Genomic DNA, 14,170 nt, shown 5'->3' on the forward strand with positions numbered 1-14,170 from the left:
CATGACAATCCAATCTTCCCAGGAAATTGATGGTGCACCTGGTCCACTAAGGAAATGTGGAGGTAAAGCTACATTCACTTGTTGAGCCATATTAATATTAATTACAACAAATTAATGTTTGTTCTCCTAAGTGTACCCTTTATAAGTTGCTATGGAAAGAGGATGATAAAATACAACATAAGCATGTGAACTCTGTGAGAGTTAGTGTAAATGTCCAATACTCACTAAGATGGAAGATGTTCAAATAAGGAGATGAGCGTGACGACAGACAATTTGCTTACGCTGCTATTGTGGGGAGCATATCACCGTCGATAGTTACGCCCATTGTAGTGATCATCCGACTTTTGTTTGATTTCAACGCGAATGTTTGCGCGACAATAATATCACATCATGCATCTGAGGGCATCCGCAAACTATAATGCGTTTAAAATTGACTGAAATGATGAGCGCATCACCGTGGATGGTTACGCTCGTTGCTATGGTTGCAGTGAACAACTCTACAATGCAATTTTTTAATTTCAAAATGGCCACTAGTGGAATGACTTCAACACGTCATACGTGGAGGACGTCCACAAAGTCAATACGTGCTCGGGTAAAAGCCGCTGCAGCCTAGCAACTCTCGTCACCCTGCGTCACACGATCTGTGGGAAGACACTTCTGCTTAGCACGGCTGTGCAAGCAGTTACACGCTGCTACTTAGCAACGTGCGCCACATCACAGAAACTTGCATGCAAATGAAGCACATAAGTAACTCACAGTTGATGTGATGACGTCGAGATTTTGACCAAATCTCCTCCAGTCCTCAAAATCTATATTCCCGCAAGCCGAAGTGATAACTTCTTCTGAACCACGATCGCGCTGCGCAGAGTGGATTCTTTTGGGAGGTGTCGCCTGTCCACTTCTTTGAAAGGAAGACTCTGTTCTGTATGAGCTCGCCCGCAGCCTGGTCAGCACTGAAGATCGTCGCTAAATTGAAGTATGTAGAAATGACATGCTTCTGGAGCCTCTTTAGATTAAGTATGTAGTTTAATTACAGAGCCTGGACAAAACGTACACCTCGCCAGCTGACCAGACTCCAACTGGCAAGTCTGGAATGCAGCTTGGCTGACTATGCCTGCATTCTAGAAGAGCAGAAAGGAAACAACATAGAGAATGGGCTAGATAATATTGCCAACTAATGGAAGATTACATTTACAACAAAAACCTTTATGCCCTAGAGGCATAATTGTTCCCAGCTGTGCCCACTGCCCTTCACGTATGTCAAAACAGTGGGTAATGGATCAACAATGCCAAAGCACCTCTGTTTAGCAGCGGAACCCATGTAGGGTGTCACTATCCTGGCTCATAGCAAAATACAGGCCCTTCCTCTTTTGAGTTAATACATAGAATGTTAAAAGCAAAACAACTAGTGTGAGAGTGCAACAAGGTGCAACAATCATGACACAGGCAACGTCTCAGTTATGGATTGATAGAAATCATGCATGAGCATACGGAGGTGGTGGCTTCAGGCAGGCATTTAAGTTGGGATTCCACAAATTTTTGATGTGAGTAATTCACTTTCCTTCTTGTCTGAGGTATGTATGTATGTATGTATGTATAAACCATTTTATAGCGTGCTCCGTTACTGGAGAGTATCCTGGCGCGGGAAGAAGAAAAGCAGACAGCAGAACATGGGAAAGAATCTTAGATTGCACTATTAAACAGATATGTTTTCAAATGTTTTTTGAAGGCAGCTACTGTAGGTGTGGAGCGCAGATGAAAAGGAAGAGCGTTCCAGGCGCGAGCCACAACCACCGAGATCGACTGGCCGCCAAGTCTGGCACGTTTAAAGCGGGGAAGGGACAGTTTAAACGAAGTGGAGGATCTCAGGGTGCGTGCAGGGGCATAGCTAGTAAATCTTTTCCTCAAATACTGGGGACCCTGATTATGGGTAGCACGAAACGCCAGAACCAGAGATTTAAACAAGATGCGCTGTGCAACAGGGAGCCAGTGGAGTGTGCGCATCTCAGCGCGAACGCTCTTCCATCTAGGGATATTAAATAATAGACGGACAGCCGCGTTCTGGATAATTTGCAGGCGTTTTACCAAGTAAGAAGGGATACCACTGAACAATGCATTTGCATAGTCCAGCCTGGCCAGTATGAGCGCTCGAGCAACAGACTCCCTGGCCTCTCTTGGGAGCAGGGGAAAGAATTTGCGGAGCATTTTTAAAGTAGCAAAACAGGTGCCAGTAAGTTTTTTAATGTGATGTTCGAATCTTAAATCCTCTGCGAACCAGATGCCAAGATTTTTGGCAGGTCTCCCCATCTCTTTCGGGCTGGGAATGTCAGGAGGCCATAAAGTGCTCATGAACGAGGGGGGAAAGGAACCATAAAAAAGCACTTCAGATTTGTCCTCGTTGCACTTCAACTGTGCCTTCGCCAGCCAGCGAAATACAGAGGACAAACACAAATGGACTATAGATGTGTCAAGGTTATCATCTGGCCAGGTGAACAGCAGTTGGGTATCATCTGCATACCCTATGATCTTAGCCCCGAACTGTTCCGCTAGATAAACCAGGGGGGTGATGTAAACATTGAACAGTAAGGGGCTAAGAGTTGATCCCTGCGGGACACCTGTAAGCAGAGGTTTGGGCTCGGAGGCATGGGGAGGCAACCAGACCTGCTGAGTCCTGTCAGAAAGGAAGGAGGACAGCCAGTCTAGCACAATCCCCCCAATGCCTATGTCAGCCAGCCGGCCAAGGAGAAGCTCATGAGGGACGGTATCGAACGCGGCAGAGAGGTCCAATAGGATTAGGACCGCTCTGCCACCTCCGTCTAAGCAGTCCCGAATGGCCTCGCTCATCTCTAACAGGGCCGTCTCGGTGCTGTAAGCAGCCCTAAAGCCCGATTGAGCAGGGTGGAGGGCGTTAGAGGTTTCAACAAAGCTCTCTAATTGTTGAAATGCCACCTTCTCACAGATTTTCGTGAGTGCCGGTAAAAGGGAAATGGGTCGATAATTCCCAGGAGCCGTCCAGTCCAGTCCTGGTTTCTTCAGAAGCGGCAGAAGCTTAGCCTGCTTCCAAACAGGAGGAACCTCACCCGTAGCCAGAGAGAGGTTCACTATCTGCGTGATCTCAGTGCAGACTATTTCTGCTACCTCCGAAAGCACCCGGGCTGGGCACGGATCGGCTGGAGAGCCAGATTTCAGGGACTGGAGTAGAGGGAGAGTAATATCCTCCGCAATTTGCTCAAAGTTCATGAACTGCTGTTCAGAACTAGGGCATAGGGAGGGACACAGGCCAGCTGTTAAGCAGTCGGCGGGAAGAGCCGCTGAGAGGTCTTGCTGGATCCTCGTTATTTTGGTAATAAAAAAGGAGGACAACTCCTCGCACCATTGCATCGAAGATGGGTGGGAGACGGCCTCAGCGACGGGTGCCACAAAGCTTTTAACAATAGCAAAGATCTCTCTGCTGTTATTGTCTGCCTTGGCGATGCGCCCAGCATAGTAGTTCCCCTTAGCAACCTTAATGGCTGTATAATAATCTTTTTGGGCAAGCCGTAAAGTGGATTTAGCCTCAGGGCTATAATCACGTCTCCACGCACGTTCATGCTTTTTACACCCCAGTTTCAGTTCCCTCAATTCTGGGGCAAACCAAGGTTGGGAAGGGGAGCGTCTGGATCTGGTCAGCGTGGTCTGCTTAGTGGAGGCGGTAGCCGCCTGCTGTACCCACACATTGAATTCGCAGACCGCATCGACCAGAGGCAACTTAGATTTAGGGCGAGTTTTAACCAGAGCCTGTCTAAACGCAGGTAAATTGATCTTTTGAGAGTGACAAATAGGTGGCGGGGGACAAAGCTCCACAATCTCCCACTTAAATCTGACCAGAGCATGGTCGGACCAGGTCGTTTTTTCAACAGCCACGGACTGGATGAGGAAATTAGAGCATACCAGATCAAGCAGATGGCCACCCGTATGCGTCGGGGCAGTCACCCATTGCTTGAGCTGAGCGAGCTCCAGGATTTCACCAAGCCTGTAGGCTTCAGGGGAGTCAGGAACATCCATGTGAATATTTAGGTCCCCGACCAATAGAAACTTAGGAAAACCTAGGGCCCTCGGGACTAAATATTCTTCTAGGGAGTCCAGAAAGTGGGTAGCCAGACCCGGGGGTCTGTAGATCAAAGATCCCCCTAAGGTAAAATGGGGAGAAGTTTTGATAGAAAAGTGGAGAATCTCACCCCCTACATCCGCAATCGGAGGCTCAGAAGCAAAGCTCCACTCTTCCTTGAAAACAACTGCTAATCCACCCCCTCTACCCAGGGGTCGGTCCACCCTAACGATCTTAAACCCCCTGGGGACAGCAAGTTCTACGCTAGGTGCGGAGGTGCTGGTCATCCATGTCTCCGTGAGGAACAGCACCTCCAGCTGGCCGTCCACCAGTAGTTCAAAGATCTCAGCGGCATGCCTAACCGCAGATCTAGCGTTGATCAGTCCCGCCCGAATGTTAGTAACAGAGGCGTTAGTAACAGAGCGGGGGAGGGGGGAGGGTTGGGGGAGAAAACCACAGGTGGGGCATTTGAGCATATCACAGTTCAAATCTGCACGTGTGCAAGGCACACTATTGGCTGGGGGAGCAAGTCTCCAGAGGTCATGGCGTGAGTACTTGCGTGTCTCTGATATGGCCATCCCCAGAGATCGCCGAGCAGAGTGGCTGGCCCTGGGCCCGTCCGAGGCATGGACGGGCACAGACGGGCCCTCCTTTGGCGCTCCTTCAGCGCGCAGACGGCGCGCCCGCTGCGCGCGACCACTGCGCGTCCTAGGAGGCATCCCCATTTAATGCACAAGCCCCTCCCCGAGCTGGAGCGCTAACTCCGTTCCAGTAGGGGTCCGGGACTCCCAAGATGGCGCCCGACCTGTCCCTCCACACAATCGGCACTGGCAAGCCGCGGTGGACCGGGGAGCAGGGGGACCAGCAAGCAACAGTTAGGTAAGTTTAAAAAACACACAAGTTATAGCAACACTACACAATTATCAAATCAATTGAGTGAGTGAAAACGAACTCGTTATTAAAAAGGATTCAAATGGTTAAGAGCGCCTGCTGCGCTAGTACTGTGCAGACAAGGAGGGCAGAAGAGATTCACTCGCAGTCTGCTCGCCTTAATTTTTCCAAGCGCTATCGCAAGGCGCTGCCACCACCGCGCTCAAACGCCCAGGACTGCCAGAACTAATCCTATTTAATGCACAAGCCCCTCCCCGAGCTGGAGCGCTAACTCCGTTCCAGTAGGGGTCCGGGACTCCCAAGATGGCGCCCGACCTGTCCCTCCACACAATCGGCACTGGCAAGCCGCGGTGGACCGGGGAGCAGGGGGACCAGCAAGCAACAGTTAGGTAAGTTTAAAAAACACACAAGTTATAGCAACACTACACAATTATCAAATCAATTGAGTGAGTGAAAACGAACTCGTTATTAAAAAGGATTAAAATGGTTAAGAGCGCCTGCTGCGCTAGTACTGTGCAGACAAGGAGGGCAGAAGAGATTCACTCGCAGTCTGCTCGCCTTAATTTTTCCAAGCGCTATCGCAAGGCGCTGCCACCACCTCGCTCAAACGCCCAGGACTGCCAGAACTAATCCTATTTAATGCACAAGCCCCTCCCCGAGCTGGAGCGCTAACTCCGTTCCAGTAGGGGTCCGGGACTCCCAAGATGGCGCCCGACCTGTCCCTCCACACAATCGGCACTGGCAAGCCGCGGTGGACCGGGGAGCAGGGGGACCAGCAAGCAACAGTTAGGTAAGTTTAAAAAACACACAAGTTATAGCAACACTACACAATTATCAAATCAATTGAGTGAGTGAAAACGAACTCGTTATTAAAAAGGATTCAAATGGTTAAGAGCGCCTGCTGCGCTAGTACTGTGCAGACAAGGAGGGCAGAAGAGATTCACTCGCAGTCTGCTCGCCTTAATTTTTCCAAGCGCTATCGCAAGGCGCTGCCACCACCGCGCTCAAACGCCCAGGACTGCCAGAACTAATCCTATTTAATGCACAAGCCCCTCCCCGAGCTGGAGCGCTAACTCCGTTCCAGTAGGGGTCCGGGACTCCCAAGATGGCGCCCGACCTGTCCCTCCACACAATCGGCACTGGCAAGCCGCGGTGGACCGGGGAGCAGGGGGACCAGCAAGCAACAGTTAGGTAAGTTTAAAAAACACACAAGTTATAGCAACACTACACAATTATCAAATCAATTGAGTGAGTGAAAACGAACTCGTTATTAAAAAGGATTAAAATGGTTAAGAGCGCCTGCTGCGCTAGTACTGTGCAGACAAGGAGGGCAGAAGAGATTCACTCGCAGTCTGCTCGCCTTAATTTTTCCAAGTGCTATCGCAAGGCGCTGCCACCACCTCGCTCAAATGCTGAGGTGTAATTTACTCCTTAATTTCTGAATGTGTGAGAAACTATCAGAAAAAATCTTTGATACTGGGGCTGTTGTTTGGACCACTCAACACGGTAGTGTAACAGATATTCAGAAATGAATTAACACAGACCAATATCGATTATCACATCAAGTCAACTGTCTTAGCAGTGGTATGCATGATTTGTTAGCAGTCTGATATAGAGTGTATTGTGTAGTCGAGTCAATATAAAGTTATAAACAAATTGCTTGTCATTGAGTCATTGGGATGCAATTTTAAGAATGAATCATGAACATAAGCCTGCAGTAATAGCGAACTCAAAAATTGCAATCAACCATTTTTGTTTGCAGCTATGTGTTTTTCTGAATATTGGACAAACAGATTATGAGAGAATTACAACACAGAATAAGCAAAGATTCCATAGGGCATTATTGGCCATTATAAGGTCGAATTCCTTCAAGGCCAACCTCAAGAAGTTCTTGAATCAAATCTTAGCATTTCTGTATCAACACTTCATCTTAAAGCCCAGTGTCATCTTGCCCAAATCAAATAGTACAGAAGAAATGTCCTCATCCATGAGTTTTGTAAATGAGTTGTTAGAGCGCATCCTATGCCAACCAATCATTTTTAAATGATGCTCATTGGTGATTTTGAGTGATGTTACAAGTACATTTAAGAGACTGCCTCATCCAGGTGTTGGCCAAAGAAAGATGGATATGAAGGTGACATAAGATAATTCATTGTCATCTCTTGAGTGTAATATTGTTATTGCATTTATATAGCACTTACTACACCTGACAAGTTGTTGAAGTGATTTATGGCAGGTAGCATGCTACTCCTTAACTGAAAGTTGGAACCTAATTCACAGGTTATTAATAATTGATGTAAATGTGTAGGCTATCTGGCTAGTCTTTTACTATGAGGATAATGAAGTATTTTCTCCAGTTTCTAGTGGTAAATTAAGATAATAGACATTTGGCAATAGCATTACGGTGAGTTTGATCAAGATGAAAAAATGGCATATGTAATTAGGGTGAAGTAGGTTAGATCTTGTGAGATTGTTCAAAACACAAAAGAGGAAATTGTTATCAAGGGGAGTGAGATGAGTAGAAATGTGATTAAAAATATTAGGTATTGCAAGAATGGTTACTAAGGAGAGTTTATGATTTATTTTTTAAAAAGGGGTATGGCTAGCTTACTTAAGTATACTAGAGTGTGAGGCAGCAGGTATGTTATAGAGCAAGGCACAATCAGTGGCACCAAGACAAGCGGGGGGGGGATATCATTAAAAAAGAAAAGTAGGAAAGAAGATAATACCTTAGTACATATCAGGTTAGTATCCATGCAGGTGTTTTGAAATGGGATGCAATCTGGAAAACTATAAGGAATAGAAATAAAATGTTGAAAGTTGGTTACCTATGACCATGCAATATATGTTTTTGTGTTTTAGGTTGTTCCATGTGGTGCTGATATCGTTTTTCAAATTCTTTACTTAGATATTGCGCATGATTGAAATTGCTTGACTGTTTTTTAAATATGGGATACTGAGTTGCATTGTATATCCAGATATTGTACCATATAGGTATGTCTGGTGTGATTTTAATGAATTGAAAATGCCTGTGGCATGAATTCATCATCAATTCTTGTGTTTGTTTGAGACGTTGGCGTGGGTGGTAGGATTCTAGGGGATGTGGTTCTCCCTGATATTATGGGTTTGTTTATAAATGGATTTTGTTGAATTAGCACTTCATTAAATTAGAGATTATTGGTGGGTATCTGTCTGTAGGCAGAAAAAGAGAACGTGTGAAATATTTTGTTGGATTACATAGGGAATAACCAGGGCTTGAATTTGAAGTGATTTTCAGTGGCTCTGATCTTATCAGTTAGGAAATCTCATGGTTTTGCAGCTTGATTAGATAAACTAGTGCCACTTATGTTTTTTTTCCTGCAAGGAGGAATTATTAAGCATTTGGCTAGTTTGGAATATAAATTTGTGGTTTATAAGTATGTTGTGATTTTTGCTTGAATACATTTTTGTTCTCGTTCTTGACATTGATAGCTCCGTGTGTGATGCACAGTATTTTGAAAGGATCACTGAAATAATATCGAGGGACAGAATATCGACCAACAAAAATATCGTTGACAAAATATCGAGAGACAAAATATCGAGTTTCTATCTACAAACAGGTAAGTACAAAAATATCGAGTTAAAAATATCGTTTACAAAAATATCATTGTAAAAAATATCGACTTTAATAAAAACAATGTTTAATTACATTAATATAAAAAATTAATTACTAAAATATACTTAACAATACTTAAAATAACTTTTAATAATTAAATAATTAATGAAAGTAAAAAAATTATATTTTTTTAATCATATTTCTTAAAACATATATATATATAGTAACAAAATTTAATTAAATAATAGCCAATATTATTAACGTACAAATACAATAGAGTAAAAATTACTATTCCCACTCCAGTGGGTGCAACAGTAGGGAAAGCGTTGGATAGCGTAGGGGTTAAAATTACTATTCCCACTCCAAGGAGTGCAACAGTGGATATATGACGTTACAACGCAACTTTTACAACGCACCACCATTACAACGTAAGTATTGGTAAGTATATAATAATTTTTATAATTTAAATTATTTAAAATTAATTTAATATAATTTAATTTAATTTAATTTCATTAAATTAAATTAATGTAAATTTAATTTTACTTTATTTTTACACTGTACCCCTGTACCCCAAAAACCCAAAACTGACCCTGAACCCTAAAAAAAATCCTTTACCCAAAACCCCAAAACTGACCCTGAACCCTAAAAATACCCCTTTACCCAAAAACTAAAAACTGACACTGAACCCTAAAAATACCCCTTTACCCAAAAACCCAAAACTGACCCTGAACCCTAAAAATACCCCTTAACCCAAAAACTAAAAACTGACCCTGAACCCTAAAAATACCCCTTTACCCAAAAACTAAAAACTGACCCTGAACCCAAAAAATACCCCTTTACCCAAAAACTAAAAACTGACCCTGAACCCAAAAAATACCCCTTTACCCAAAAACTAAAAACTGACCCTGAACCCTAAAAATACCCCTTTACCCAAAAACCAAAAACTGACCCTGAACCCTAAAAATACCCCTTTAATTTAACATAATTAGCAATTAATCAATTAAATTAAATGAATTACCAATTACATTTTAAATAATTAACAAATATTATTTAATTACCAATTAATTAAATATTACTACCAATTAATACATTTACATATTTAATTAATTATAATTAAATTACTTCCCACCCTATTCCCCTATAAACCCACAACCCGCTACAGGAAATAAATTATTTTAATTTACATAATTAGCAATTAATCAATTAAATTAAATTAATTACCAATTAAATTTTAAATAATTAACAAATATTATTTAATTACCAATTAATTAATTATTACTACCAATTAATAAATTTACATCTTTAATTAATTTTAATTAAATTACTTCCCACCCTATTCCCCTATAAACCCACAACCCGCTACAAAATAAAATTACACAATAATTACAAAAAAATCATTAATTAAAAATAATTATAACATAAAATGACACTTTTCACACATATTATAACATAAAAACACTATAAATAATTAAATATTATTTAAAAAACGATATTTTTTACTATCTAGATTATACACTTGGATATTTTCACTTTCTATATTATTTACAGTCGATATTACTTCACTTACCTTAAAAACGATATTTTGACTGTCGATATTCTGTCCTGTCGATATTTTGTCCAAACGATATTTAAAACTCGATATTCTGCCCAAACGATATTTTGGAGTTGATATTATGTCTGTGCACCATTTTGAAAGAGGATCTTTTTGCTGTTGAGAGCCAGTGTAAAGCCTTCAGTATGGGAGAGATGTGGTTTCTTATATTGACATGCAGAAGTAGTCTTGCTGAGGAATTTTATGAATTGTGACTTCTTTGTAGCATTTTGATAGTTGGAAGTAGAATGTTAATGGATGAGTGATGTTGTCTGTACTTTTTGAGGAATTCCAAGTCGTGAAAACATGCATCTAAGTACTTTCATTGTGTAGAAAGTTGATTGGGACAGGTTCTCTACATGAGTATTAATAGAAAGGGAGAGTCAAAGAGAATTTAGAGATTTTTGTCACATATAGCTTTTTGTGGAGGGGATTCCAGAACATCTGATCAGAAGGATACAACATCATAATTTTTCAAGACAGTATTTAAACCTTTGGTTTTGAAGCATTTCCCTTAAGGTGATTCAATGTCATCCATTTATCTACAACTATGAGACAGGTGTTAAGTGTTGATGTTCCTATGTCCGTAGAGTTTTCCAGTTTTAGAATTATCTGTGATTTCTGCATAGTTTTCTGCATGCAGTTACGGCCTGCATGGCTTGCGGTGGGGTGGCAGGTGTGGGGGTTGCGGGAGGAGGGAGGTCACGGGAGAGGGGGGTCACGGGGTGGTTCATAATAAAAAAAACACACCTTCAGGCAGGGTCCCGCGTCTTCTCTGCTCCTGCTCTCCTGCGCCCGACAGGAACAGGAAGGAGGCAGCCTGGCTCCCTCCCCTAAGCCAATCACAGCGCTGCAATGCACCATTGTGAGTGGTCTGAGCGCTGTGACACAGCACTCAGCCAGTGGCTGTAGGGGTGGGCATGTTCTCCATATAGGCTGCAACGCAGCATGCATGGAGCAGGGGAAAGCGTGCATAACTGGTTTTGGTGGCCTGAGAGAGCTGACCAAAAAGTCATTGGGCACTCAGCAGTGAGCAAACCAATTCTGCCCTGCTACGTAAGGAGAGCAGAGCAGCCCACCCCACCCACCTACCCGCAAAAGAAACATAAAATGGTAATAACAAAAAGTTATTACCATTTTATGTTTTTACTTCTCGCACTGCAAGAAAGCAGAGGGGCGATGCTCCTTCGCCATAGCGGAGGAGCCGGGCCTGTATGCATGTGAGTTTGAGATTGTTGATAAGATTTAATAGTGGTTTCATGTACATGTTAAAAAGTAGACATAAGATCATAGATACTTGTGGAACTCCTGTTTGTATGGCATAAGCATTTGAGGAAGAAAGCAGTGTTTAAATCTGCTGTGATGATATTTAGATGAGAGGAAATCAATTTGAGAGCAATGCAACCTATCTCGACTTCTTTCAGTTTAAGAAGTAATGCGTCATTGTGTACTGTGCCACTAGCTGCTGAATGGTCCAGGAGAAGTAATTCAGTTACACAATTTTTTGTGAAATATGTTATTTAAGTCATTCCAAATTGTGATAAGTGCAGATTCAGTCCATTTTCGTAGGCGTACTCCAGTTTGCAGGCTGAGAGTAGTTCATTTTCTTCTATGAATTCTGTAATATGGTGCATACTCCCACTGCTTTCCATGTCTACAATCTTGTCTGCTTTCTTTTCACAAGAGTCATTTGGCACCATGTGAAGTTAATCAAAACCAATGTATACATCCTAATTTCAAAGATAGTATTCTGGTTATTCCATTTATATTAGGTAAAAAGCAAAGTGACTTTTTTAGTATTATTTTAGATTTTTAGCATTTAATCCTTAGTCCTCTTCAGACATTGTCAACATAGCAATGCGATTTAGGACCCACCAACACGTGTTTCGCTCCTGGTGGGGCACAGGCCTGGGGCTTTTTGGAAGCGATTCACCAGTTATTTAGACTAAGTCTAGAAAAAGTTAATAGGGAATCGGTCTGAGTGGCTGAGAAATTATCAGTATGTCTGTGGCAAAAAATATTATTTCTATTTATTCCCACCTTTGTCCCAACAAATAGCATCCCACTGTCTCCTCCCACCGATGTGCTTTTTCGGCTTCTAAAATCAACTTACCTTGACAAACCTTTGTGAATCAGGTCTTTTTGATCGAACTATCTCCTTTCAATCCAGGCTGGCAATAACTGTGGATACAGGCAGAGCTTTCACCCAACTGTCAGGTGGCCTCCTAAAGAAAAAAGCAGAACTTTTCCCTAGGGGTATGCTTAATTTGCGATATTTGCTTTTGTGCAAATACATGAAATTTCAGTAAAATGATACGAAATTAAGCCTAATTAAATTAAATGCAAAGCGGGCATTTGGCAATATACTGTAGCATAAAATGTGTCCCTGTGTCCGTTTTAGACATGACGATGCGTTTCCCATTAAAGAAATACATATATTAAAAAAAAAAGCACCAGGAGCAACACAGTTGGCATTGTCACTCACGTTATTCCTGTGCTTTCGCCAGTGGCGTCTTAACGCATGGGCACTCTGTGCAGTTTCCCGGGAGTCCCACGAGCCTAATGGTCCCATGCACACCAGAATTTTACACTAGTTTTCTGTTAAACATTTTTAGGTCTCGGCTGGCAAAAGCAGCGCGCATGCGCTGCTCTCGTCATACGAGAGCTTCTGGAAATCAATACAGATTCCAAAGCTCTCGGAGGAGGAGTTGAAGCCTGCCCATCTTCCTCATTCGCTGGCGTCATCTTCTATGCAAAACGCTGGCTTCTGATTGTAAAGGAGGCTTCTTAGTCCCTCCTTGTTGCTGCCTTGTCTCCTTTTGGCCCTGCCCACCGGGATTCGATCTCTCACTTGCGGCTTGACACACTCTGCTTCATTAACTGGGACGCACTATATTTTCCACACAACGCCAACAGCTTCTTGTTGAAGGGCAGTCAAACCGATCCCGAGTAATATGATCCATGTCCCGTAAAACCAGGAGTGACTGCTAACCCAAGGGCATGCTTTTTGATTGTGTTATAAACCAAGAAGCATGGGCTCTGGACCTCTTATATAGCCCCGAGTCCCCCTTCTCCTTTCCTGAGGGAATCTTTTGATACATAATAAGAAAGAGCGCCTAAGAGAGGATGAGCAGCGGGATAAAAATGTGTTGGTTTTTCCTCCAACTGGATAGCAATTATTATACAACACCATCATCTCATTTCAGTGCAGGACAAGGTGCGTACATATTCCAAGATGGCCGATATTTTGAAGACAAATGACAGTCTAACAGCAGTCTGCTGTTCAGCATGCTCTGTCTCTTTTCTATGTCGTCTCCGGCTGTTTTACTCCTGTGCCATCCCATTTTCGCTCCTTTGCCCCTCATCTGCACCGTCACAGAGCTACGCCTGTGCATTGCGGGGGCTGGAGGCTGCTGCTGGCAGACAGGTCTGAGCCGGGAGCTCCTGGGGAGCCCAAAGTAGCTATCGATACTGGAGGAAGGTGAGCCATGCAGTCCCTCAATAGGAGTACAATGGTGCCAATGCTGTACTGTAGTGTCTGCATCCTCAGCACCAGGGGGGTGAGGAGGAGGTTCTTCGATTTACTACCAAGAATAAAATAAAAAGACTTAGAGTGAAAGCAGCCAAGCGCTTGCTGTCACAGGACTGCAGACTATTTGCCGTGTTAATATTTATTATGTGGTGGCTATTCATTTAATCGACCTCGGGGGGATAAACAGCTGAATGGATATAACCTGTGCTTTCCCTAACTCTGCCTGTGCTTTCCCTAACTCTGCCTTTGTGTACAGGTTATAAAGAATTCTGCTCCTTACAAATTCCCTCGCTTTCGTGTGGTGGCATTTGACAGGCGGGTTGGAGCGTTAAAGCAATTGTCTAACATGTATATAGCTTCCATAATGTTTCATGTTTTTGCACTTTAGTATACTGTTTATCATACAAGCAGTGGTTAGATAGAATCTGATACTAAAGCAGACCCCCCACATGCCTCCCTCCCCAATCGTCAATC

General features: G+C 43.0%; 1 protein-coding gene across 2 annotated transcripts in view; it reads left to right on the forward strand.

Annotated features, from left to right (window-relative positions):
* The window catches only part of RAMP3 (receptor activity modifying protein 3), a 1,128,173-nt gene that overhangs the window by 666,939 nt on the left and 447,064 nt on the right, over positions 1–14,170 (forward strand). The gene's annotated exons all lie outside the window — the stretch shown is intronic.

Source organism: Lissotriton helveticus, chromosome 4_1 (genome assembly GCF_964261635.1).
Source record: "Lissotriton helveticus chromosome 4_1, aLisHel1.1, whole genome shotgun sequence".
Classification (NCBI taxonomy): domain Eukaryota; kingdom Metazoa; phylum Chordata; class Amphibia; order Caudata; family Salamandridae; genus Lissotriton; species Lissotriton helveticus.